Source organism: Capra hircus, chromosome 14 (genome assembly GCF_001704415.2).
Source record: "Capra hircus breed San Clemente chromosome 14, ASM170441v1, whole genome shotgun sequence".
Classification (NCBI taxonomy): domain Eukaryota; kingdom Metazoa; phylum Chordata; class Mammalia; order Artiodactyla; family Bovidae; genus Capra; species Capra hircus.
The window spans coordinates 85,275,378-85,302,512 of NC_030821.1; the positions used below are offsets into that span (position 1 = coordinate 85,275,378).

Here is a 27,135-nt window from a genome sequence, read left to right on the forward strand (position 1 = left end):
ATAAATTGTTTGTATATTTTGGAGATTAATTACTTGTCATTTGATTCATTTGCTATTATTTTATCCCATTCTGAGGGATGTCTTTTCATTTAGTTTGTACTTTCTTTCATCGTGCAAAAGTGATTTTTTTTTAATTTAATTAGTTCCAATTTGTTTATTTTTGCTTTTATTTCCATTACTGTAGGAGATGGGTTATAGAAGACTTAGCTGTGATTTACATTATAAAGTGTCCTACTTCTGCTTTTCTCTAAGAGCTTTATAGCTTATAGTGTTACATGTGGGTCTTTAATCCTTTCTGTTTGTTTTGTATGGTGTTAGAAAGAGTCCAAGTTATATTCCTTTGTACATAGCTGAAAGTTTTCCTACTGCCAATAATTGAAGAGATGGTCTCTTCTTCGTTATATATATTTGCCTCCTTTGTCAAAGATAAGGTGCCCATAGGAGCATGAGTTTATCTCTGGATGCCCATATGTGTATGACTATATTTTTGGACTTTCTATATTTTTCCATTGGTCTATATTTCTTATTATTCTTTGTGTGTGTGTGTGTGTGTGTGTGAGTGTCCAGTTACATACTGTCTTGATCGCTGGAACATTGTACTATATTCTGAAGCCAGTAAGGTTGATTCTTCCAACCCTATTCTTCCTTCTCAACATTTCTTTGACTATTCAGGGTCTTTTTTCTGTTCAGTAGTTCAGTTAAGTTGCTCAGTCCTGTATGACTCTTGGCGACCCCATGGACCATAGCATGCCAGATCTTCAGTCCATCATGAAATCCCAGAGTTTACTCAAACTCATGTCCATTGAATCGGTGATGCCATCCAACCATCTCATCCTCTGTCATCCCCTTCTGCTCCCACCTTCAACCTTTCCCAGGATCAAGGTCTTTTCAAATGAGTCAGCTCTTCGCATCAGCCAGCCAAAGTATTGCAGTTTCAGTTTCAACATCAGTCCTTCCAATGAACACCCAGGACTGATCTCCTTTAGGATGGACTGGTTGGATCTCCTTGCAGTCCGAGGGACACTCAAGAGTCTTTCCATTACCACAGTTCAAAAGCATCAATTCTTCAACACTCAGATTTCTTTCTTTTTTTTTTTTTTAATTTTTATTTTTACTTTATTTTACTTTAAAATACTGTATTGGTTTTGCCATACATTGACATGAAAATCCAACTTTTATATCCATACGTGACTACTGGAAAAACCATAGCCTTAACTAGATGGACATATGTTGGCAAAGTAGTGTCTCTGTTTTAATATGCTGTCTAGGTTGTTCATAGCTTTTCTTTCAGAGAGTAAATGTCTTCTAATCTCATAGCTGTAGTCATCATCTGAAGTGATTTTGGACCCTAAAAGAATAAAATTTGTCACTGTTTCCACTGTTTCCCCATCTATTTGCCATGGAGTCATGGGACTGGATACCATGATCTTAATTTTCAGAATATTGAGCTCTAAGCCAACTTTTTCACTCTCTTCTTTCGCTTTCATCAATAGGTTCTTTAGCTCTTCTTCACATTCTGCCATAAGTTTAGGTGGTGTCATCTGCATATCCGAGCTTATTCATATTTCTCCTGGAATCTTGATTGCAGCTTGTGCTTCAAACAACCCAGCATTTTTCATGATGTACTCCACATAAAAGTTAAATAAGCAGGGTGAAAATATATAGCCTTGATGTACTCCTTTTCCTATTTGGAATCAATCAGTTGTTACATGTCCACTTCAGTTGTTTCTTGACCTGCATACAGATTTCTCAATAGGCAGATCAGATACTCTGGTATTCCCATTTTCTGAAGGATTTTCCACAATTTGTCGTGATCCACACAAAGGCTTTGGCATAGTCATTAAGGCAGAAATAGATGTTTTTCTGGAACTCTCTTGCTTTTTCAATGATCCAGCAGACGTTGGTAATTTGATCTCTGGTTCCTCTGCCTTTTCTAAAACCAACTTGAATATCTGGAAGTTCACAATTCACATATTGTTGAACCCTGGCTTGGAGAATTTTGAGCATTACTTTACTAGTGTGTGAGATGAGTGCATGTGTGCAGTAATTTTAGCATTCTTTGGCATTGCCTTTCTTTGGGATTGGAATGAAAACTGATCTTTTCCAGTTCTGTGGCTGCTGCTGAATATTCCAAATTTGCTGTCATATTTTGTTCAACATTTTCACAGCATCATCTTTAAGGATTTGAAAGAGCTCAACTGGAATTCCATTACCTCCACTATCTTTGTTCATAGTGCTGCTTCCTAAGGCTCCCTTACCTTCACATTCCAGGGTGTCTGGCTCTAGGTGAGTCATCACACCATCATGATCATCTGGGTCATGAAGATCTTTTTTATACAGTTTTTCTTTGTATTATTGCCACCTCTTCTTAATATCTTTTGTTTCTGTTAGGTCCATACTGTTTCTGTCCTTTATTGAGCCCATCTTTGCATGAAATGATCCCTTGGTATCTCTAATTTTCTTGAAGTGGTCTCTAGTGTTTCCCATTCTATTGTTTTCCTCTATTTCTTTGCATTGATCATTAAGGAAGGCTTTCTTATCTCTCCTTGCTCTTCTTTGGAACTCTGCATTCAAGTGGGTATATTTTTCCTTTTGTCCTTTGCTTTCCACGTCTCTTCTTTTCACAGCTATTTGTAAGGCCTCTTCAGACAATCATTTTGCTTTTTTGCATTTTCTTTTTTCCAAGGGGACGGTCTTGCTGACTGTCTCCTCTACAATGTCTTGAACCTTTATCCAAAGTTCATCAGGCACTCTGTCTATCAGATCTAGTCGCTTAAATCTATTTCTCACTATATAATTGTAAGGAATTTGACTTAGGTCATACCTGAATGGTCTAGTGGTTTTCCCTACTTTTTCAATTTAAGTCTGAATTTGGCAGTAAAGAGTTCATGATCTTGGACACAGTTAGCTCACAATTTTGTTTTTGCTGACTGTATAGAGCTTCTCCACCTTTGGCTGCAAAGAATATAGTTAATTTGATTTTGGTGCTGATCATCTGTTGATGTCCTTTTGTAGAGTCTTCTCTTTTGTTGTTGGAAGAGGGTGTTTGCTATGACCAAAGTGCTCTCTTGGCAAAACTCTATTAGCCTTTGCCCTGCTTCCTTCTGTTTCTCAGGGCCAATCTTGCCCTGTACTCCAGGTGTTTCTTGACTTCCTACTTTTGCATTCCAGTCCCCTATAATGAAAAGGACATATTTTTGGTGTGTTAGTTCTAGAAGGTCTTTTAGGTTCACAGAACTGTTCAACTTCAGCTTGTTCAGCTTTACTGGTCTATTCATTGACTTGGATTATCATGATAGTGAATGATTTGCCTTTGACATAAACAGATCATTCTATCGTTTTTGAGATTGCATTTAAGTACTGCATTTTGGACTCTTTTGTTGACTATGATGGCTACTCCGTTTTTTTTTTTTGTTTGTTTGTTTGTTTTTTTAAGGTATTCTTGCCCACAGTAGTAGATATAATGGTCATCTGAGTTAAATTCACCCATCTCAGTCCATTTAGTTTGCTGATTCCTAAGATGTTGATGTTCATTCTTGCTATCTCCTGTTTGACACCTTCCAATTTGCTTGATTCATGGACCTAACAGTCCAGGGTCCTATACAATATTCTTGTTTACAGCATTGGAGTTTGTTTCCCTCACTAGTCACATCCAAAAATGGGTGTTGTTTTTAAGGTCTTTTTTATTTCCATTCAAATTATGGAATTATTTGTTTTACCTCTATGAAAAATATCATTGGTGGTTCAATATGGATTGCATTGAATTTATAAAAATGCTTTGGGAAATAGTCATTTTCATTGTAGTAATACTTCCAATCCAAGAATATGCCATATCTTTCCATCTTTTTTGTGTCATCTTTGATTTCTTTCATTAATGTGTTATGCTTTTTCTGCAAACAGACTTTTTGTCTATTTAGGTAAATATTTTCCTTATTCCTAAGTATTTTATTTTTATTTTTTGTTGTTTAAATGATGAATGGGATTGCTTCCTTAATTTCTTTTCTTGATTTTTTTTGTTGTATAGGAATGCAAAGGATTTTTGCATATTAACTTTCCATCATTTGACTTTACTATATTCACTGATTAGTTCTACTAATTTTTTTAATGACATCTTTATGGTTTTCTATATAGAGAATCATGTCATCTCTCAACAGTGAGAGTTCTACTTCTTCATTTTTTCCAATTAGGCTTAATTTTATTTATTTTTCTTCTCTGACTGCTTTGGATAGGACTTCCAAATCTATGTTGAACTATAGTGGCAAAAGTGGACACCCTTGTATTATTCTTAATTGTAGAAGTAACACTTTCACTTTTTCACCATTGATGATAATATTTGTTGTGGGTTTGTCATATATGGTCTCTATTCTGTAGAGTTATTTTCCTTCTATGCCTACTTTCTGGAGAGTTTTTGTCATAATTGTTTATTGAATTTTGTCAAAGGCATTCTCTGCATTTATTGAAATGATTATATGATTTTTATCTTTCAACTAATCAGTATGGTGTATCACACTGATTGATTTGTGTATAGTGAAGAATCTTTGCATCCCTGGGATAAATACCATTTGATCTGGATGTATGATATTTAATGTATTGTTGTATTCAGTTTGCTAAAATTTTATTGAGGATTTTTGCATCTAAATTCATCAATGATATTGGCCTATAATTTTCTTTATTTTTGTGCATCTTTGACTAGTTTTAGTAGGGTGATGGTGGCCTCATAGATGAGTTTGGAAATTTTCCTTCTTTCCTTAGCATTTTTCTAGAAGAGTTTGAACATGATAAATGTTAGCTCATTTCTAAAGTTTTGGTAGAATTTGCCTGTGAAGTCATTTGGCCCTTGGCTTTCTTTTGAGGAAGATTCTTGATTATAGTTTCTCAACTGTACATGAAACATTCTCTAGGATAGATTACATCTTGGGTCGACAATTCAAGCCTCGGTAAATTTTTTTTTAATTGAAATAATTTTTTTAATTTAAATTTATTTATTTTAATTGGAGGCTAATTACTTTACAATATTGTATAAATATTTTCTGAACACAGCACTGCAAGATTAGATATCAACTATAGGAGTTAAAAACTATTAAAAAAAACACACACAAGTGCATGGAGACTAAACAACATGATTATGAATAGTCAACAGATCATTAAGAAAATTAAAATATGCCTAGGAACAAATGACAATGAAGGGATGACAACTCAAAACCTATGGGATGCGCCATTCTATGGATTCTTGATATGCGAGAGCATCTGGGAGTTTCAGGAGGGAGAGGACCAGGAAGACCTAACCTAGGTTCTATGGATTTGAACCTTCACATTTTTAACTCAAGATTTCAAAATGCGTCATGATTCCTGTCCTTTGGACTGTAAAGTTTATGTAGATAATCTTGGAAACAATGGTAAAAAGGCAGAATTAGAATGAGATTTCAGCTATTACGGACCACTCTGAATTGTGTGCTATGCTAGAAACCCTCCCAGGTTTGCTTTTGTTGAATCTGAAGATCCCCGAGATGCAGCTGCTGCTGTCCGAGAGCTAGATGGAAGAATCCTAGGTGGATGTCAAGTAAGAGTGGAATTGTCGAATGGTGAAAAGAGAAGTCAAAATTGTGGCCCACCTCCTTCTTGGGGCCATTGCCCTCGAGATGATTATTAGAGGAAGAGTCCCCCACATTGACACAGATCTCCAAGTTGGAGAAGCTCCTCCCACAGCTGGAGCAGGTCCCTTTCTAGAGATAGAAGAGAGAGATCACTGTCCTGGTACATAAATTGCAAGCCCTCCCGATCTTTCTCTAGGTCTCAGTAAGCAAATGAAAGGTAATAAAAGACCAGCTTGCAAGAGGAGCGGTGTACAGGGAATAAATTCATCTGACAGAAGTATGTACTGAAAAACAAAATTTTTTTGAGACTTCATAAGCTTAATGCATTTTCAAAACGTTTTAGCTGTTCAGATTTGTTTGTTGGAACAGTGACACAAAAGGTATAATTCTCTATGGTTTCCATTGGATTATATGAGGCATGTAATATAAATAATTGTTACTTTACAATGTTTCCTCAAGTAAAACTTAATTTGCTTTGAATTTTAGTCTTGCATAGACTGATAATAAACTTCTAACTCCTGACCAGCTAAAGTTGATGTTTAACACTATGGAAACAAAAATTGACAATAACTGGAATATTTTTTCAACATAGCTAGGATATGGTATGCAGCTGTAGCTAAACAGTTTTTAAAAGCTGCTGTGAACACAAAGCCAGACAGAAAAATTAGAGCTGCACCCTTAAGCTAGATTAAAGGTTTTAAAGTTCTACGAGTCTTCACACTTGACAAAAGGTTGTACAGTTTGTGTAGAATCTAAGAAGTTTCAAGGAAGTTAGTTTACCTTTGCTTTAGGTTTTAAGTTCCTTTTGTGATTGCTGAATATGAATACATAGCTCTTTGTAATTTTCTTTATTTGGAAATTTGAGACTACTCAAGATACCAAATGCCCTTCCATTTTAAGGGTGCAATGTAGAGCTGGACTGAGTTACTGTGCTGTCATTTGTAATATATTTTGTGAGAATCCTTGGTATTAAAGTCTTGGTTACAAATTGTTTTTTAACCTGAAAGCCTGTTTTTCCTTGCAAAACTAAAATCTGAGGTTGATACCAAGTCCAGATGTAAATTTCCTATTGAAAGTCATACTTATATTTTCATATAAAGTGCTTTTGAAAATAAAATATAAGCATAACTGTAATAGCTGAACACACTATTACCATAGCTCTTGTCCCACAGAAGGCAGTTGGTTACACAAATCTTTCTTTTTTTTTAAGAAAAACATTTGAGGCTCTAGAAGTGAAGGGACTTTCTGGTTGTCCATTTAAGTGATGCTATGTTTTTAGGAGCCAAAGCTAGTTTAAAGTCCATGATATTCAGTGACCAACATTTTATAGTATAGCCACCTGACATATTATAATCCAAAGTTGACAGTAAATCTATCTATCTATCTATCTATCTCTCTCTCTCTCTATAGAGAGAGAGAGAGAGAGAGCATGGAAACGTTCCACAGAGTTTTAAAACTTGGTTCCATTTTATATAACTTGAGGTGTTGCAAGGAGATTCTAAATTGATCTATCACTATGTGAAATTCACTATATCAGTTCAAATGTAACATTGCAAAATTGAAATATGGAGGCATGCATAATCTTCCTTAGATATCTAGAGGAGCTGTAATTTCAAATATCTGTGCAATTGGATTAAATCACAAGGCTACATTAAAAAAATGAAGAAGAAGAAGACAAAACAAACAAACAAAAAATTATGGGATGCCATAAAAACAGCGCTAAGAAGGAAGTTTATAGCAATGCAAATGTACCTCAAGAAACAAGAGAGACATCAAATAAACAACCTAACCTTACACTTAAAGCAACTAGAAAAAGAACAACAACAACAACAACAAAAACAAAGTTTGTAGAAGGAAAGAAATCATAAAGATCAGAGAAGAAGTAAATGAAAAAGAAATGAAGGAGAAAATAACAAAGTAAGTAAAACTAAAAGCTGGTTCTTTGAGAAGATAAACAAAATTGACAAACTGTTAGCCAGACTCATCAAGAAACAAGAAAGAATAGAGAAGCTAAAACAGACAACACAGAAATACAAAGGATCATAAAAGCCTATGAGCAACTATATGCCAATAAAATGGAAAACATGAAAGAAATGGATGCATTTTTAGACAAGTATAACCTTCCAAAACTGAACCAGGAAAAAAAAAAAAAAAAAAAAAAACAGAAAATACGAACAGACCAATCACAAAATGGCAGTTAAAAAATTTTTTAAGTATCATTTCCATTATTAGATAGAGGTTGTTGTTGTTTAGTTAATAAGTTACACCCAACTATTTTGTGACCCCATTGACTATAGCCCACCAGGGTTCCTTGTCCATGAGTTTTCCCAAACAAGAATTCTAGGTTAGATTGTCATTTTCTTCTCCAGGGGATCTTCTTGACTCATTAATCGAACCTGTGTCTCCTACAATGGCCAGCAGGTTCTTAACCACTGAGCCACCAGGGAAACCCATAAGGTAGAGAACATTTTATTTTAAAATTCTACTTTAAAAATATTCACATATTTTAATTCAATTTTTCCACTACCAGGAAAATGATGAGAACATTTTTGAATTGTGCATGGAAATGTGTTTTCAAATATATATAAACATATTTTAAAATCTAAATGAAACAATGGAAGACTGCTTTAAAAATTATAGTCAAATAGAGATGATGAAGTTATGAAGTCACTAAATAAATTTAATTACATATTTGATTATAACATGGATTTATGGCATATAAATATGAAAAGTAAATGTTGTTAAATAATATTATAAAAATTAATAAACAGAAAACTCAACCAAATGGAATCTGGAGACCAGCATTGGGAGTTCTCACACTGTGATGATAACAGAAACCCAATAGAAAGAAAAATGATCCTCTCCTTTCCTGGCAAACATTCAGCTAATGAAAAGCCATGGACTCTTTGTTACTATAGCTTCCCATCCCACTTTTCCCTGATAAAATAATTCTCCTTCCGTTGTCATGCAGGAACTTACATGTGGCTTACCAGGATTGCAGACCCCAGAATGAAAGTCTCTGCTCATCCCAAGTAAACCTACCTTTGCTAGAGAAATATCTGGAAGCCTCTTTGTTTTTAGTCAACATTTTAGTGGTCTGTACAGGGACCAGTAAGGATTTCCACAAGATCTAGGGCTGGTGTGTAAACAGATGCAGTACCCAAAACTGAGTCTATTAAGCTTATTGTTTCTCTCACAGATCCTGGAGTTTGAAAGTGCATCCTTCTCTAGGATTCAAGCTTACAATCTCTGCATTTGAAGTTTCTATTCTTTATTCAAGATTTTTCTTAAGGTTTTGCCTTTCTGGTTAAAATCTGCTCTGTATTTGCCACCCGTTTGGCACATTGGTCTGATTTTGAAACTGGGTTATTTTACTTGAAAATAACTGAGGTGCCCTGTTCCTATGGGGACAGGGGTTGCTTCTGTAAAGCTCTACTGCTTTTTCAGACTATTTATTCCTTAGGAGTCCAGTGGAAAATGGCTGGGAAGCCTTTGGACAGGCTCCTTCATGACCAAGCTGTTTCCTTAGAACTAATTGGCATGAGGTCTGAAGGCTGAGTTGCAAGCTGTTTGAATTGAGCACTTTTCATTGTAAGCTATTTGGGCTTAAAAATAATGTTTTACTCTATTTTAAAAAATCTCTTAGAAATGGAGTTCCATCATCTAAATATTTTGAAGGTGCTTGATGCATTTGAACTGTGGTGTTGGAGAAGACTCTTGAGAGTCCCTTGGACTGAAAGGAGATCCAACCAGTCCATTCTGAAGGAGATCAGCCCTGGGATTTCTTTGGAAGGAATGATGCTAAAGCTGAAATTCCAGTACTTTGGCCACATCATGGGAAGAGTTGACTCACTGGAAAAGACTCTGATGCTGGGAAGGATTGGGGGCAGGAGGAGAAGGGGACGACCGAGGATGAGATGGCTGGATGGCATCACTGACTCGATGGATGTGAGTCTGAGTGAACTCTGGGAATTGGTGATAGACAGGGAGGCCTGGCGTGCTGCAATTCATGGGGTCGCAAAGAGTCGGACACTACTGAGCGACTGAACTGAACTGAACTGAGCTGAACTGAACTGAACACATACATGTACAGATACTCCAACAACTTTTGCATTTAAAAATCGTGGCTCTTCCTCATGTGCCTTTCTAACTAAATGGAGCCATCTGACCAAAAGTAATCGATAATGTAAATGACCATTATGAAGAACTTTTGAAATTCCTTAACTTACTTTCCTTAAAACCAAATTCAACTGCAACAGCTCAAAAATTTCAAGAACTAGGTGGAATGCTTACTTACATTTGCATTTTTGAAACTTTCAAATACAGTCAGGAGTTTAAAGCAATTTATCAATGAAATACAGTTTTAAGATTAACTGAGCCAAATGAACAATTGAAAAAGATAAAATGAGTCCTAAAAGCTCTGGCTATTCTTCCTCGGCTTCTATGTGTCATGCTCTGATTCTGACACCATTTCCTCCGTCCTTTCTGTGTTGCCTACACTTCCTCTACACCCTCAGCACCCATTGTCCTTGCAGAATCTTTTTCTCTGAAACTCTCCCCAATCCCTTTACCTCTGAGTTTATCATAATCTGTCCATTTAAAAATAAAGCCTTCTGATGAACTAGAGATAAACACTTAAGTTCTTATCTTCCCTGAACTAAAGCTGAACTGGGAACCATTCTCAAAGTAACAAATGATAGTCATAGATGTGCTGGAAAATGTAATATAGCCATTCAAATATATCAAGCATACTTCTCTGGCATATATCAGAAAATTTAAATGCTTGTCAGTGAAAACCAGGCTCAAAAGTGGAAAAGAGACATTAATTGGAAAAATCCTGAAATATCTGTGGAATTATAACTTGGAAATAAGCCTGTTAACTACTTACTGTATGATCAGACTCAAGCAACCAGTAGATGATTTCATAGGGCAATTCTTAAGCCGTTTCCAAAGCCTGTCTGTTTAAACAAAACTTAAGCTTCCGCATGAAGTTCTGGTGAACCTGTTCATAAATATTACAATCAGCTTCAGATTGTTTTTAAGAAAAAATCCAGTCTTTCTTCAGAAATTCCTTTCACTCAAGTGGTCTTGAACTCTTACTTTTAGTAATGGCTGAATCAGGACCTTTCCCTTCTAGTAAAAAGGATTTGGATAAGGTGAGAAACTACTTTTACTTCAGATTTAGTTTGGCAAATCATATTTCTCCACCTCGAAGGAAAATTTCCAAAATCCTGATCTTCAACTCCAGCAAATCAAAGTTCTTAAACAAAATCGAAATTATCCTAGTCTCTGCTTTTATTGTGAGGAGTCAGGGCATTGAAAAGAGATTGTTACAAATTCAAGCATTACGGGCACCTTCAGCCCTCTAACAACACTTTCTAGTGTTATCCAAATTCTCAGTTATGAGCTTCAAAGAGATACAGGAAGCCTTCACAATCTTCCCTCTTAATCAGCTTGGAGGAACATTTCTCTAGACTGGGGATGAATGTCTAATTGAGAATAAAGCTACAGTCTTGCTGTTCAACCCCACTGCTAGAGAACAGCCCCTTCCTCAAAGTTCAAATAATATGGATCTCTAATTAACCCAAGAGAACTCTGTCTCTGAAATTATCCCATTTTGATTAGACGCTTTAGAACTACACATGCTTTTCTTCTTAGTTCTTCCACCCCTACCCTCTTACTAGACTGAGATTTCTTAGAGAAATATCATGTCTGGATTTCTGCCTACCAAAAATGGAAATGATTCTAGAATTTGAGAGTAGTCATCAGAGTAAGCCACCAGGTGGATTAAATGATCTTTTGACAAATTTCATTTGTTCCATTTCTGACTATATTAGAACAAATTCTGGAAACATTGATATTTTGTTCCTATAGAATCAGCTACCACCCTCCTTATAGGAAAAATCTCCAGCTGATATTGGCAAAATTCACAACATACCTCCCATCAAGATTCAACTAGATCTGTCAAAATCTCTTGCCAGAATTAATTAATATCTTAGAACTAAAGAAGCCCGTCAAGTCATAAAGCCCATAACAGAAGATCGCAAGGCCCAAGGCCTCATTATACCCTATACACTTCCTTATAATACTTATATTTTATCAGTGAAAAAAATAAATACATAAATAAGGGACAAAGATGGAGGTTTGTCCAGTATCTCATAACAATAAACATTGAAAATACTCAAAGCCTTATTGTTTCTAAGCATCATGCATTCCTAACATCCATTATCATCTGAAGCAAATTCCTTACTGTAATTAATTTATGCATTTTACATATTATTATTTCAGCTGATAAAGCTGACTTTCTTTTGGAAAGAAAAACAATTAATCTGGACCTCCCAAATACTGAAGGCTGATCTCTTAAGTTATAAATTTCCCTCAGTTTTATAATTTGTTGTGATATGTAGAGAATTTGGTTCTTTGCTTTCATTCTCACAAGACAATTCCTCATCACAGGAAGATAGTAAACACTTAACAAAGCTTTTAGTCTTAAAGAGACAGAAGGTTGACAAAAGAAGATTGTACTTTAATCAAAAACAGATTTTATATTCAGGGCACCTGATATTAAAACAAAAGATACCCCTAGGTCTAGACAGACAGCATACTTCCCTAGGCTTCCCAAAACCCAAGACTAAGAGTCAACCACAAAACTTTCTTGGGCTAACTGGCCCCTGCCAAAATTGGCTCCCAGATCTTTCTTTTATGGCCAAATCTTTGTATGTTTTTCTAAAAAATACAAAATAACTCCAACCCAATTTTAAGGGACAAATGATGACAAAATCTTAAAGGAGACTTTGATGAAACCATCTGCCCTCAGACATCCCATGGTCAGGTTCGCTTTTCAGCTTAGTTTATACAAAGGAAGAGAATATCCTTGGGGGTAGCCACCCAAAGATACACATGGATTACCATCAACCTATAAGATATAGCTAGCAATTGAACCCTGTGGCATGGGGATTCCCCTTTACATTAGAACCATTATGACCACTAACCTTCTGGTCAAGCTATCAAGAAAAGAAAATCATTGTGGGACCCTCTTTAAAAATCTTTGTACCTTGTGTAGCAGAAGTTCCTGAATTCTAGTTGCACTGAACATTTCTCATCCAGCTGCCTTTCCTCCTGTGAAGCCATTTTGCCCACTGCTCCTTGAATAACCCTTGTATATTGTAAAAACCATAACCCTATTACTCTTTTCTGTTCTGCCACCAACAAAGTCTGTCATAACTGTTGAATGCAGATGGATCACCTCCTGACTCCTCCTGATGATATGCAGGAAATTTATCTTGGTAGCAGTGACTTCTTGTGGACCACTGATGTCTCCTATTTAAAAGCTGCTAATGGTAAATATTGTGCTGGGTGTGTCATTGAAGCACCTTTTGATGTAGTTGAGAAAGCACTTTCACCCATTGCTATTTTGTCCCAATAGACTGAATATTATATTCTTATTTGGGACTTGTACTTTAATCAAGGACAAAACTACAAATATTTATGCTGATAGCAGATATGCTTTTGGAGTAGTTCATGACTTTGTAATGTTGTATTAATTAAAGCAACATAGCTGTTTTTACTTCCAAAGGAAATAATATTTAATATGTCTGCTATAAAACTAGTACAGCCACTATGGAGAACAGTGTGGATATTCCTTAAAAAATTGCAAATAGAACTGCCTTATGACCCAGCAATCCCACTGCTGGGCATACACACTGAGGAAACCAGAATTGAAAGAGACACATGTACTCCAATGTTCATCGCAGTACTGTTTATAATAGCCAGGACATGGAAATAACCTAGATGTCCATCAGCAGATGAATGGATACGAAAGCTGTGGTACATATATACAATGGAATATTATTCAGCCATTAAAAACAATACATTTGAATCAATTCTAATAAAATGGATGAAACTGGAGCCGATTATACAGAGTGAAGTAAGCCAGAAAGAAAAACACCAATACAGTATACTAACAAATATATATGGAATTTAGAAAGATGGTAATGATAACCCTGTATGTGAGATAGCAAAAGAGACACAGATGTATAGAACAGTCTTTTGGACTCTGTGGGAGAGGGAGAGGGTAGGATGATTTGGGAGAACGGCACTGAAACATGTATATTATCATGTAAGAAATGAATTGCCAGTCTATGTTAAATGCAGGATACAGAATAATTGGGGCTGGTGCACAGGGATGATCCAGAGAGATGATATGGTGTGGGAGGTGGGAGGGGGTTTCAGGATTGGGAGCTCATGTACACCCTTGGTGGATTCATGTCAATGTATGGCAATACCAATACAGTATTGTAAAGTAAAATAAAGTAAAAATAAAAATTAAAAAAAGTCTGCTATATTCAAGAATAATTGAATACAGTACTTTTATCTGCCACTTTCACTATTATTAACATTCTGATACATTCTAGACTCTTGACTCTGGAAGCTAAGACTACTGAGCTTGCTGACACTTCCACAGATAGAGGCCTTAAAGAGACTAACTGTAGATCAACTTCTATCATAGTCCAAACGGCTGATTCCCCAAACTGTAATTAAGAAAAACTCTCTAGAGAAACCCAATAATTGATGTCAGGAAAGAAAAAAAAAACAAGATTGAAAATTTAAGAATTTTTTATTTGATAAAAAGAGAAAGCTGTAGTTTGAATCAAATAACAACCCATTTATACCAGAAACTCCAACATCCCCACTCCTCACAATTGTGCATGCATTAAACTATTGTTCTACTGACAAACAGTAGCTTTTATAGATCAATATTGGTGGGGAAACATTAACAAAGATGCAAAAAGTACCTACCTCTTCATTATACTTACCTCAATTACAGCCCAGGGAAGCTTGTTCACACTGCTTCTGGAAATTTAAACAGTCTAATGGGCAGTTCGAGGTTTGGCAAGTGGATTTCATATAACTTCCTGTTTATGTGGATATAAATATGTTCAGTCATCATCTGTGTGTTTTCACACTGGACTGAAGCCTCCGCTTGCAGACAAACTCCTTCATCTTCTGTGGATAAAGACCTTTTACAAAACATTATTCATCCTTGGGGAACTCCTCTTGAACTTTACAGTGATGGAGGAAGTCATTTTTTTAGCCAGATGTTTTGACAAATCTGTGCTGTTTAACTAGTTTTACACAATTTTGCTGAGCTTCTCATCCTCAAACCTCTGGCTTTTTTGAACACATTAACAGCACTATTAAGATTCAATTGACAAAATGTGTAGAGATCTTCCAAATACTTTGGCCAAAAGCATTACCATATAATCTCTCTTATAATTTTATGAGAATTTGTAATCTCTCTCTCTTTGAGCTAGTGACAGAGCACAAAATGACTTTGGCTTCTGCTTTTGCTGATCCACAACTGATAAAAGGACACTTACTTCATTACTGCAAAGGGCTTATCACTTCTATTATAAATAACTGTGTTTTGGTAGAGCTATATTTTCAGGGTATTCCCTCAGGAAAGGAAGACCTTAACCATCACATTTAACAACCTGGAGATTTCTGCTATTAGAAAAGACACTCCCAGAAATAGTTTCTTCGGTATTACTGGAAAGGCTCCAATTAGGTACTACTAACTAATTCCCGTGCCATGAAATCCAGGGAATAGACTCTTTGATTCTCATGACTCACCTAAATAAAGTACAAAACCCCATCTGAACCTGCACATCATCTGGTGATCTGAAAGTAAAGGCTTCCTAGAACTGAATCAGATGCATCTGATGATTGTTTTCCCAGGGCCATTCAAAGTTTGTCAACAGATTTTCATGGTGCTGTAATGCTTCAGTGATCTCCAGGGTCTATGCCCTGGATAACATATCAATTTAAGATGAAAAGTGCTGAGAGAGCCCCCTCTATACTTCTTGTTACTCCCGTGTGACTTCAATAGGTTTCCAATGTTTGACTTAGTACATGAGACACTACATGAAGAATAAAAAGTCTCTGAAACCAGAAAAGATGGCTCTTGATCAGTGATGTTTTCAGAGAAACATCTCAGTCAAAAAGGGGAAACGTAAAATATTTAATGAAAATCTCAAATACAACCAGAAGACTAGCAGGGGGAGATTTTATGCTCTCATGTTCTTTCAAATGTAAGAACTCTTCTCTTTGCAAAGATTCAGCTAGAGAAAAGCCTTTGCTGTTTACTGAAGCCCTCCTCTAAAGTGTTCTGCACCTACCACATAGGAACTTGTAGGTGGCTCACTATGGTTGCAGATCCTGAATGATAATGCTCTGGTGACCCCAGATAAACCCATCTTTCCAGGAGGACTATCTGGTTGTCTCTTTGTCTTACATCAACAGCACATGCATGACACTATATGTACATACCAGTGCTGGTGCTCAGTCGCTTCAGTCGTGTCCAACTCTTTGTGACCCCATTGACTGTAGCCAACCAGTCTCCTCTGTCTATGGGATTTTCCAGGCAAGAATACTGGAGTGGGGTGCCATGTCCACATTCAGGGTGTCTTCCTGATCCAGGGATTGAACCCTTGTATGCTACATCTCCTGCATCACACGCAGATTCTTTACTGCTGAGCCACCGGGGGATCCCATATGTACACACTAGAGTGTATATTATAAAATATTGTTCTGAATATAATAATAATTTTAACTAAGTATCTATCTATCTGACTCCTTAAATGAAAGACCAGAAGGATAAGCATTAAAATATTTAAAATGGTATGCCTCTGTGGTTGAATTAAATGTAATTTTCAAAGGTTTTTTAATTGCACATTTAAAGTGTTTTCCCATTAAACATGCACTACTTCTGAAATAATTATATATATATTTTTCTAAAATCTAGTTATTCTAATGGGATTGAGTTTGAAATTATAAACCATAAATGTTTGTTTTTCCATTGAACAAAAATGCTCCTGAAATATTTTATTTGTTTGCACTTGTTCCAGTTACTTTTAGCTTCAGGAGTAAATCCACCTCACAAAGGTAGGTGTCACCTATAGACAGTCTCCTGGGTAAAATAGTAACTTGTAAATGACAATAAAATTTAGTGAAGAGAAGCTTGTTACAGTTTATTAACTCACAAATCACAAACAAAACGAAGTGCTTTATGGACTATTGTAATAAATTTTATGATATTTTATGCATAACCTTGGATTAAAAGCTGTTCCTTTTTCTTTTTTTTTTTTTTTTTTCTTAAGAGATGTGTTTACCCTTCTGGTTTGAATTTCACTTGCAAAACATCATTTGAAAATTCTCTAGACTAATCTAACCACTTCTTTCATTTAAACTGCCTTGTCTTCTTATATCCACACAATTAAACTCTTTGTTCCTTTTATCCTTTCCATTATTGTCATTAATAACACTGGAAACTCCTATTTTCACTTTCTCGGATAATTGAATTGGTGAATTATTTTCACATTAATCTTAATTCTTTTAATGACCCTTCCCTTTAATGCAGCTTTCAACCTCAATGCCTTTTATCTCTTTCCACAATTAAACTGGACATGATTTCTTAGGATCTTGAGAGTGGAGGTTTGGAAAAGTACCATTGCTTCCCATGAGATCCGTGAAGCTTAGTGCACTTTATTTTTGCTAGTAAATTTCTAATTGTTTTATACTTTCTTAAGAACTTGAAATTAACAAATAAAAGGATATTTTTCAGCTCTTTACATACTTATGTCATCCTGCAGCAATCTGTGGTAAATTAACAGATAACTGAAACAAAAAAATCAGTGGGACCATGTAAATCAGGGAGCTTTACATTTTATGACAGTTTTAAAATGATTAAGTTGTTATAGGTACTTTTGAATTTTTTCAATATGCAAATACATTAACTTCAAATTATCATTTTTTATTCCCTACACATTCATCAATATTTTCATTTTACAGGCATGCCTCTGATATATTTCTGTTTCTGTTACAACCACTGCATTAAAGCAAATATTGCACTTATTATCATTATTATTTTCCATTATTATTTTCCAGTGCATATAAAATTTCCACTTCATCGATCACAGCCTTGTTGTGGTGAAGGGGCTTGTATAACTCAATGAAGCTATGAGCCATGCTGTGCAGAGCCACCCAAGATGGATAGGTCATAGTGAAGGGTTCTGAAAAAAATATGGTCACTGGAGGAAGAAATGGGAAACCACTCCAATATTCTTTCCAGGAAAGCATAATGAACTGTATGAAAAGTCAAAAATACATGACATTGGAATAAAACCTCCCCATCCCCCACCCCACCCCCCAATTAGAATATGTCCAATATACTACTAGGGAAGAGTAGAGGGTAATGACTAGTAGCTCCAAAAAGAATGAAGTGGTTGGGCCAAAGAAGAAATGATGGTAGATTGTGGATGTCTCATGGTGAAAGCAAAGTCTGAGGCTGTAAAGAGCGATATTGCACTGGATAGTTAGTTAGCATTACTGGCTCAATGATCATGAATCTGAGCAAACTCCAAGAGACAGTGAAGGACAGGGGAGACTAGCATGCAGTAGCCCATGCATTCACAAAGAGTGGGACACAAATGAAAAACAACAACATAAAAAGTTTTCTTCATACTATACTGTAGTCAACTGAGTGTGCATTAACATTATGACCAAAAAGGCGGGGGAGTGGGAGGAAGCAGTGCAGTTACCTTAATTTAATAATGTTTTATTGCTAAAACTTTCTAACTATCGCCTGAAACTTCAGCAAGCTGTAATTTGTTGCTGATAAATGGTTTTGCCTCAATATGTTGGCTGTTGACTGATCAGGATGGTGACTTCTGCAGGTTGAAGTGGCTTTGGCAATTTCTTAAAATAAGCAAAAATGAAGTTTTCTGCATTGATTGATTATTTCTACTATGAACGATATCTCTGTAGAATGCAATGCTCTTTTCTAGCACTTTACCCACGATAGAACCTCTTTTGTAATTGAAGTCAATCACCTTAAACCCTGCTTTATCAACTAAGTATATGTAATATGGGCTTCCCAGATGACACTAGTGGTTGAGAATTCACCCACCAATGCAGAAGATTAAGAAATGCAAGTTAAATCCCTGGATCAGGAAGATCCCCTGGAGAAGGGCATGGAAACCCACTCCAGAATTCTTGCCTTTAGAATCCCATGGACAAAGGAGCCTGGCCTGCTATGGTCCATTGGGTTGCAAACAGTCAGACACAACTGAAGTGACTTAGCACACATATATAATATTGTCAATCCTTAGTTGTCATTTCAACAATTTCACAGCATCTTCACTAGAAGTAGATCCCAACTCAAGAAACCACTTTTTGTTGTCGTTGTTCATCTAAATAAAGCAACTCCTCTTCCATTCAAGTTTTGTCATGATGTATACTAATTCAGTCACATTTTCAGGCTCCACTTTTAATTCTAGTTCTTTTGCTATTTCCACATCACTTGTAGTTACTTTTTCCACTGAAGTATTGAACTCTTCAAAGTCTTCCGAGAGGGTTGTAATCAACTTCATCCAAATTCCTTTTAATATTGCTATTTTGACCTCTTCTCAAGAATCAAGAATGTTCTTAATGGCATCTAGAATGATGAATCATTTCTGGAACAATCTCAATATACTTTGCCTAGATCTATCATACAGGTCACTATCTATGGCAGCTATAACTTTATAAAATATATCCCTCAAATAACAAGACTTGAAATTTGAAATTAATTTGTGTCCTATGGCCTGCAGTAGGGATTTATTTTAACAGGTATGAAAACAATCTGAATTTTGTTATGCATCTCCATCAGAGATCTATGGTGACCAGGCATATTGTCAAATGAACAGAAATATTTTAAAATAAGACATTTTTTCTATTAAGAGTATATTTAAAATATTCAGTAAAACAAGTTGTAAATTGATATACCATCATCCAAGCTTTCCTGTTACATTTATAGAGCATAGGCAGAGTAGATTATCATAATTCTAATGAGTCTTGGGATTTTCAGGTGGTGAATGAGCACCGGATTCAACTTACAGTTACTAGCTGCAGTAGCTCCTAAAAAGAGACTCAGCTTGTGCTTAAGCCAAGCACTGACCTCTTCTTTAGCTCTATCAGGAGACAGGGATCAAGACAATCCCCATGGAAAAGAAATGCAAAAAAGCAAGATGGCTGTCTGAGGAGGCCTTACAAATAGCTGTGAAAAGAAGTGAAGCAAAAATCCAAAGAGAAAAGGAAAGATATAAGCATCTGAATGCAGAGTTCAAAAGAATAGCAAGAAGAAATAAGAAAGCCTTCCTCAGTGATCAATGCAAAGAAATAGAGGAAAAGAACAGAATGGGAAAGACTAGAGATCTCTTCAAGAAAATTAGAGATACCAAGGGAACATTTCATGCAAAGACGGGCTCGATAAAGGACAGAAATGGTATAGAAGCAGAAGATATTAAGAACAGGTAGAAAGAATATACATAAGAACTGTACGAAAAAGATCTTCATGACCCAGATAATCACGATGGTGTGATCACTCACCTAGAGCCAGAAATCCTGGAATGTGAAGTCAAGTGGGCCTTAGAAAGCCTCACCATGAACAAAGTTGGTGGATGTGATGGAATTCCATTTGAGCTATTTCAAATCCTGAAAGATGATGCTGTGAAAGTGCTGCACTCAATATGCCAGCACATTTGGAAAACTCAGCAGTGGCCACAGGACTGGAAAAGGTCAGTTTTAATTCCAGTCCCAAAGAAAGGCAATGCCAAAGAATGCTCAAACTACCACACAATTGCACTCATCTCACATGCTAGTAAAGTAATGCTCTAAATTCTCAAGCCAGGCTTCAGCAGTTCGTGAACTGTGAACTTCCTGATGTTCAAGCTGGTTTTAGAAAAGGCAGGGGAACCAGAGATCAAATTGTCAACATCTGCTGGATCATGGAAAAAGCAAGAGACTTCCAGAAAAACATCTATTTCTGCTTTATTGACTATGCCAAAATGATTGGCATATGATTGACTGTGTCCATCACAGAAAACTGTGGAAAATTCTGAAAGAGATGGGAATACCAGACCACCTGACCTGCCTCTTGAGAAACCTTTATGCAGGTCAGCCTGCAGCAGTTAGAAATGGACACGGAACAGCAGAGTGGTTTCAAATAGGAAAAGGAGTACATCAAGCCTGTATACTGTCACCCTGCTTATTTAACTTATATGAAGAATGCATCATGAGAAACGCTGGGCTGGAAGAAGCACAAGCTGGAATCAAGATTGCTGGGAGAAATATCAATAACCTCACATATGCAGATGACAGCACCCTTATGGCAGAAAGTGAAGAGGAACTATAAAGCCTCTTGACGAAATTGAAAGAGGAGAGGGAAAAGGTTGGCTTAAACCTCAACATCAGAAAACGAAGATCATAGCATCTGGCCCCATCAATTCATGGGAAATAGATGGAGAAACAGTGGAGACAGCGGCTGACTTTATTTTTGGACTCCAAAATCAATGCAGATGATGATTGCAGCCATGAAATTAAAAGACTCTTACTCCTTGGAAGTAAAGTTTTGACCAACCTAGATAGCATATTGAAAAGCAGAGACATTACTTTGCCAACAAAGGTCCGTCTAGTCAAGGCTATGGTTTTTCCAGTGGTCATGTATGGATTTGAGATTTGGACTGTGAAGAAATTTGAGTGCTGAAGAATTGATGTTTTTGAACTGTGTTGGAGAAGACTCTTGAGAGTCCCTTGGACTGCAAGGAGATCCAACCAGTCCATTCTGAAGGAGATCAGCCCTGGGATTTCTTTGGAAGGAATGATGCTAAAGCTGAAACTCCAGTACTTTGTCTACTTCATGTGAATAGTTGAGTCATTGGAAAAGTCTCTGATTCTGGCAGGGATTGGGGGCAGGAGGAGAAGGGGACGACAGAGGATGACATGGCTGGATGGCATCACTGACTCAATGGACGTGAGTCTGAGTGAAATCCAGGAGTTAGTAATGGACAGGGAGACCTGGCGTGTTGTGATTCATGGGGTCGCAGAGAGTCGGACATGACTGAGTGACTGAACTGAACTGAAATGATCCTAGATGATATCTTCTAATTTAAGGTTGCTTTATCTGCATTGAAAATCTGTTGTTTAGTGTAACGATTTTTGAGATTTATCTTATCTGGATCTGGATAACATTCTGTCTCTTCTACATCAGCCTTTCTGCTTCACCTTGCACTCCTATGTTATAGAGATGATGATTTTTCTTAAATCTCATGAACCAAACTCCACTGGCTTCAGACTTTTCTTCTGCCACTCCTTCACTTTTCTCAGCCTTCATAAAATGGAAGAGAATTACAGTATTTTTTGCATTGGTCTTTGGTCCAAAGAAATGTTGTTACTGGTTTGATCGCTTGAGACACATGAATCTTTCTCCATATCAACAATAAGCCTATTTCACATTCTTACCATCTGTGTGTTCACTGAAGTTACACTTTAAACTCCCTTCAAGAACTTTTCATTTGCATTTATAATGTGGCTGTTTGGTACAAGAGTCCTAGTCTTTCAGCCAACTCAGCTTTTCACATACCATCCTCACAAAGCTTAATATTTTCTAGCATTTGATTTAAATTAAGAGATGTGTAACACTTCCTTTCACTTGGACACTTAGAGGTCTTTGTAGGGTCACTAACTGGCTTAATTTCAGTGTTGTGTCCCAGGGCATAAGGAGGCCCAAGGAGAAGGAGACAGACTGGGGAATAGCCAGGAGATGGGACAATCAGAAGGCATGCCTAATTTATTGTTTGCGATCTTACAGGGATATGTTTTGTGGCGCCCCAAAATATTGACAATAATAACATTACAGATCACTGATCGCAGACCACATAGCAAGTATAATAGCAATAAAAATTTGAAATATATTAAGAATTATTAAAATGTGACACAGACATTGGAAGTGAGAATATGGCATTGGCAAAAGTTGCCAATAGGCTTGGTCAAGACAGGATTGCCATACACCTTCAATGTGTAAAATATATCGTTCATTCAACATGCAATAAAGAGCAGCACATTAAACAGAAAAAAAGAAAGAAAGAAAGAAAGAAAAAACACACCAAGATCTCCCTGAATATAGATGTTAAATTGAATAATTCTCAGTAAATAGTTGGCTTTCAGCATGTAAATTTCAGGTATTGGCTCATTAAGCATCAGGATTTTTAAGGCAGTTTTTGGGGCAGCTACTGTTTTCAACCTCTATGTGCTACATATATCCTAGTTTGAGCAATTGATTCAAAGTAAATAATAATAGCTCATCATGTGAAAATAAGAAAACTGAACTCAATTTATTTTCATTCTACATGAGCATTTAAAATTTTTAAATATGTTTGCAAACTAGATTTCTGAAAAAGAACATAAAATGTGATTTGTAATTTTTTAAATAAATGCAAATTAAGCACCTACAAGAAATATCTAGTTCTATTTGAACAAAATATATCCATTGAAATACATTTTAAAAATTCTAATTGCTTAAAATGAAGGAATATTGCAAGAGAATAATGATTGTTCATAATTATTATATATTTTAATTTATCATACAAAAGAGAGCAGTATTAAAAATGATTTGCTCAGGCTGTCACGTTTACTTGGGAGGCACTAAGACATAACTCATCCAGAAGTTAGATGTAAGTAATGTAAGTAAAATGGTGTGGATGAAATGTGGGATGAATATCCCAGTTTAGTAGGAAATTAGATTGTTAAAGTAGGGAGGGGGTATAAATTGATATTGCATCCAGCCCATAACTTAGCAAGTCTTCATTGACTGATTGGCTGTTTCATTTACTTATTCATTCCTTCAGTGGTTATTTATTGAGTCTGTACTATAGTTTAGGCTTTAACCTCAGAACTGAGGATACAGATATGAGCAAAAAATACTCAGAGCCTATGTGCACAATAAATGAAGCTTAATTTTCAAAATTATACATAAGAGAATTTAATAAACCACATAGTGAAAACTACTAACTGTATAGATATCCAGTGCAACTAATGAAAGCACCCCTATTGATCTACTGGTAAGCTTAAAACATATATATATATGGCTCCATGTAAGACGATGACACCATAGGTAACTTTTAGTAATCACAGAGTAGCAGCAAATCTACTATAAGTATATGGTTAGTGGTTTTACCCCATGTCAACTGTTCAAAGGCAGGTCTATTTAAAAAAAAAAAAAATGAATTAAATTCTAAGTTCAGTTCAGTCCTTCAGTTTTGTCCAACTCTTTGAGACCCCATGGACTGCATTGTCTAAATTAGAATATGTTTCACATCTAAATATCTAGGTTGATTATTAGTAAAACTGGTTTGAAACCAGTCAAATCACCTCAGTGATATATTAAATTTGGGACACTGTTTCTGTCTGGTTGTGCTTTCTCATAGCTATGGTATTGAAACATCAAATTATTTATACACAAATCTAAAATGATATCACATTAAATTATGTGACTCTGTTGTTTAAAATTTATATAAACCATTTCAAACTTGAAAAGAAATTTCTGGGCAATGTAATTATTTTCATTCTCATTGAATTGTCATAACTAAACGAAAATATAAAGTCTTAATTGAGATAAAGTTTGGGCAACTACTTGGGTCACCACTCTATTATGATGACTTTCGTGCTCTGTCACTTCAGTCATATACAACTCTCTGTGACCCCATGGCCTGCAGACCACCAGGGTCCCCTGTCCATGGAATTCTCCAGGTAATTGGAGTAGGTTGCCATTTCCGTCTACATGATGACTTCTAGAGAATAGCTTTTCCTAGTCATAATTTATTTCATCATTTCCGTAAATTGATCCTGAACATTTACACAGTCTTCCCAGTAAAACAATATCCTCTTTAACTATTCTGACACTAGTATAGACAGCTGTATGGCAAAACTAATAGAATATTGTAAAGTAATTAACCTCCAATGAAAGTAAATTTGTATTTAAAAAAGAAAGCACACCATGATTATGCATAATGGGAAAAAGGCAAGGAGATTTTTATTTTTATTTTTCATTTATGTGACTACTTATAAGAAGAATTGACTTTTTTGCCAAATAATATTGTGTGCATAACAGAAATTGTCTAAACTCACTTTATCTGACTATGGATTTCTTCAGATTCATGTGTCTGTAGATGTACCTTCACATGTACTAATATCTTTCAAATATAAAAACATTGTCTATTCCAATAAAGGACAGAAACAGGAAAGCTAATAGAAACAGAAGAGATCAAGAAGATATGAAAAGCATACACAGAAGAACTGTTGAAAAAAAAAAAATCTCATTTACCCAGATAACAATGATGATGTGGTCACTCACCCAGAGCCCAGACTCTATGGAATGTGAAGTCAAGTGGGCCTTAAGAAACACCACTGTCAATAAAGCTAGTGGAGGTAATGGAATTCCAGTAGAGCTATTTAAAATCCCCAAAGATGATGCTATCGAAGTTCTTTTCTCACTATGTCAGTGAATCTAGAAAACACAGCATTGGTCACAGGACTAGAAAAGATCAAACCTCAACCCAATTGCCAAGAAGGGATGTACTAAAGGCAGCCTTTCAATAAGAAAATTGGTTCTTGACAGGAAAGCTGTGATGAACTTAGACATTGTGTTAAACTGCAAAGACTTCACTTTTCAGACAAAGGTCCTTATAGTAAATGCTGTGGTCTTTCCAACAGTCATGTATGGCTGTGAGAGCTGGACTGTAAAGAAAGCACAGTGCTGAAGCATTGATGCTTTCAAACTGTGGTGCTGCAGAAGTCTCATGAGAGTCCCTTGGACAGCAAGGAGTCAAAACCAATCAATCTTAAAGGAAATCAACCCTGAATATTCATTGGGAGAACTGACTCGAAGCTGAAGCTCCAATACTTCGATCACCTGATGTGAATAGCCTCCTCATTGTAAATGACCCTGATGCTGGGAAAGATTGAAGGCAAAAGAAGAGGGTGACAGAGAATGAGATGATTGGATGCCATCTCCAATGCAAAGGACTTGAACTTGGGCAAACTCTGCGATATGGTGATGAACAGGAAGACCTTCAGTCCATGGGGTCGCAAAGAGTCAGGAAAAATTGAGTGACTGAACAACAATTGCTCCAACACCTCATTTATTTGTAATTTCAGACCAAGCTCTGTATACATCAAATTAATGAAAATTTCTGTGAAACTATGACTAAAAACAGTCTCTAAAGTTGTGGAGGTGATGGAACTCCAGTTGAGCTATTTCAATTTCTGAAAGATGATGCTGTCAAAGTGCTGCACTCAATATGGCAGCAAATTTGGAAAACTCAGTAGTGGCCACAGGACTGGAAAAGGTCAGTTTTCATTCCAATCCCAAAGAAAGGCAATGCCAAAGAATGCTCAAACTACTGCACAATTGCACTCATCTTACATGCTACTAAAATACTGCTCAAAATTCTCCAAGCCAGACTTCAGCAATACATGAACCGTGAACTTCCTGATGTTCAAGATGGTTTTAGAAAAGGCAGAGGAACCAGAGATCAAATTGCCAACATCTGCTGCATCATGGAAAAAGCAAGAGAGTTCCAGAAAAACATCTATTTCTGCTTTATTGACTATGCCAAAGCCTTTGACTGTATGGATCACAATAAACTGTGGAAAATTCTGAAAAGATGGGAATACCAGAAAACGTGACCTGCCTCTTGAGAAATCTGTATGCAGGTCAGGAAGCAACAGTTAGAACTGGACATGGAACAGCAGACTGATTCCAAATAGGAAAAGGAGTAGGTCAAGGCTGTATATTTTCACCCTGCTTATTTAACTTATATGCAAATAGGAAACTGCATAATGAAAAACGCTGGACTGGAAGAAACACAAGCTAAAATCAAGATTGCCGGGAGAAATATCAATAACCTCAGATATGCAGATGACAGCACCCTTATGGCAGAAAGTGAGGAGGAACTAAAAAGTCTGTTGATGACAGTGAAAGTGGAGTGAAAAAGTTGGCTTAAACCTCAACATTCAGTAAATGGAGATAATGGCATCCAGTCCCATCACTTCATGGGAAATAGATGGGGAAACAGTGGAGACAGTATCAGACTTTATTTTTTGGGGCTCCAAAATCACTGCAGATGATTACTGCAGCCATGAAATTAAAAAATGCTTACACCTTGGAAGAAAAATTATGACCAACCTAGATAGCATGTTCAAAAGCAAAGACATTACTTTGCCAACAAAGGTCCGTCTAGTCAAGGCTATGGTTTTTCCAGTAGTCATGTATGGATATGAGAGTTGGACTGTGAAGAAGGTTGCGCTGAAGAATTGATGCTTTTGAACTGTGGTATTGGAGAAGACTCTTGAGAGTCCCTTGGACTGCAAGGAGATCCAACCAGTCCATTTTGAAGGGGATCAGCCCTAGGATTTCTTTGGAAGGAATGATGCTAAAGCTGAAACTCCAGTACTTTGGCCACCTCATGGGAAGAGTTGACTCATTGGAAAAGACTCTGATGCTGGGAGGGATTGGGGGCAGGAGGAGAAGGGGATGACCGAGGATGAGATGGCTGGATTGCATCACTGACTCGATGGACATGAGTATGTGTGAACTCCGGGAGTTGGTGATGGACAGGGAGGCCTGGCATGCTGCGATTCATGGGGTTGCAAAGAGTCGGTCATG

The 27,135-nt window shown here is 36.5% G+C and overlaps 1 pseudogene; it reads left to right on the forward strand.

Annotated features, from left to right (window-relative positions):
- LOC102187060 lies at nt 5,285–5,800 on the forward strand (annotated as a pseudogene).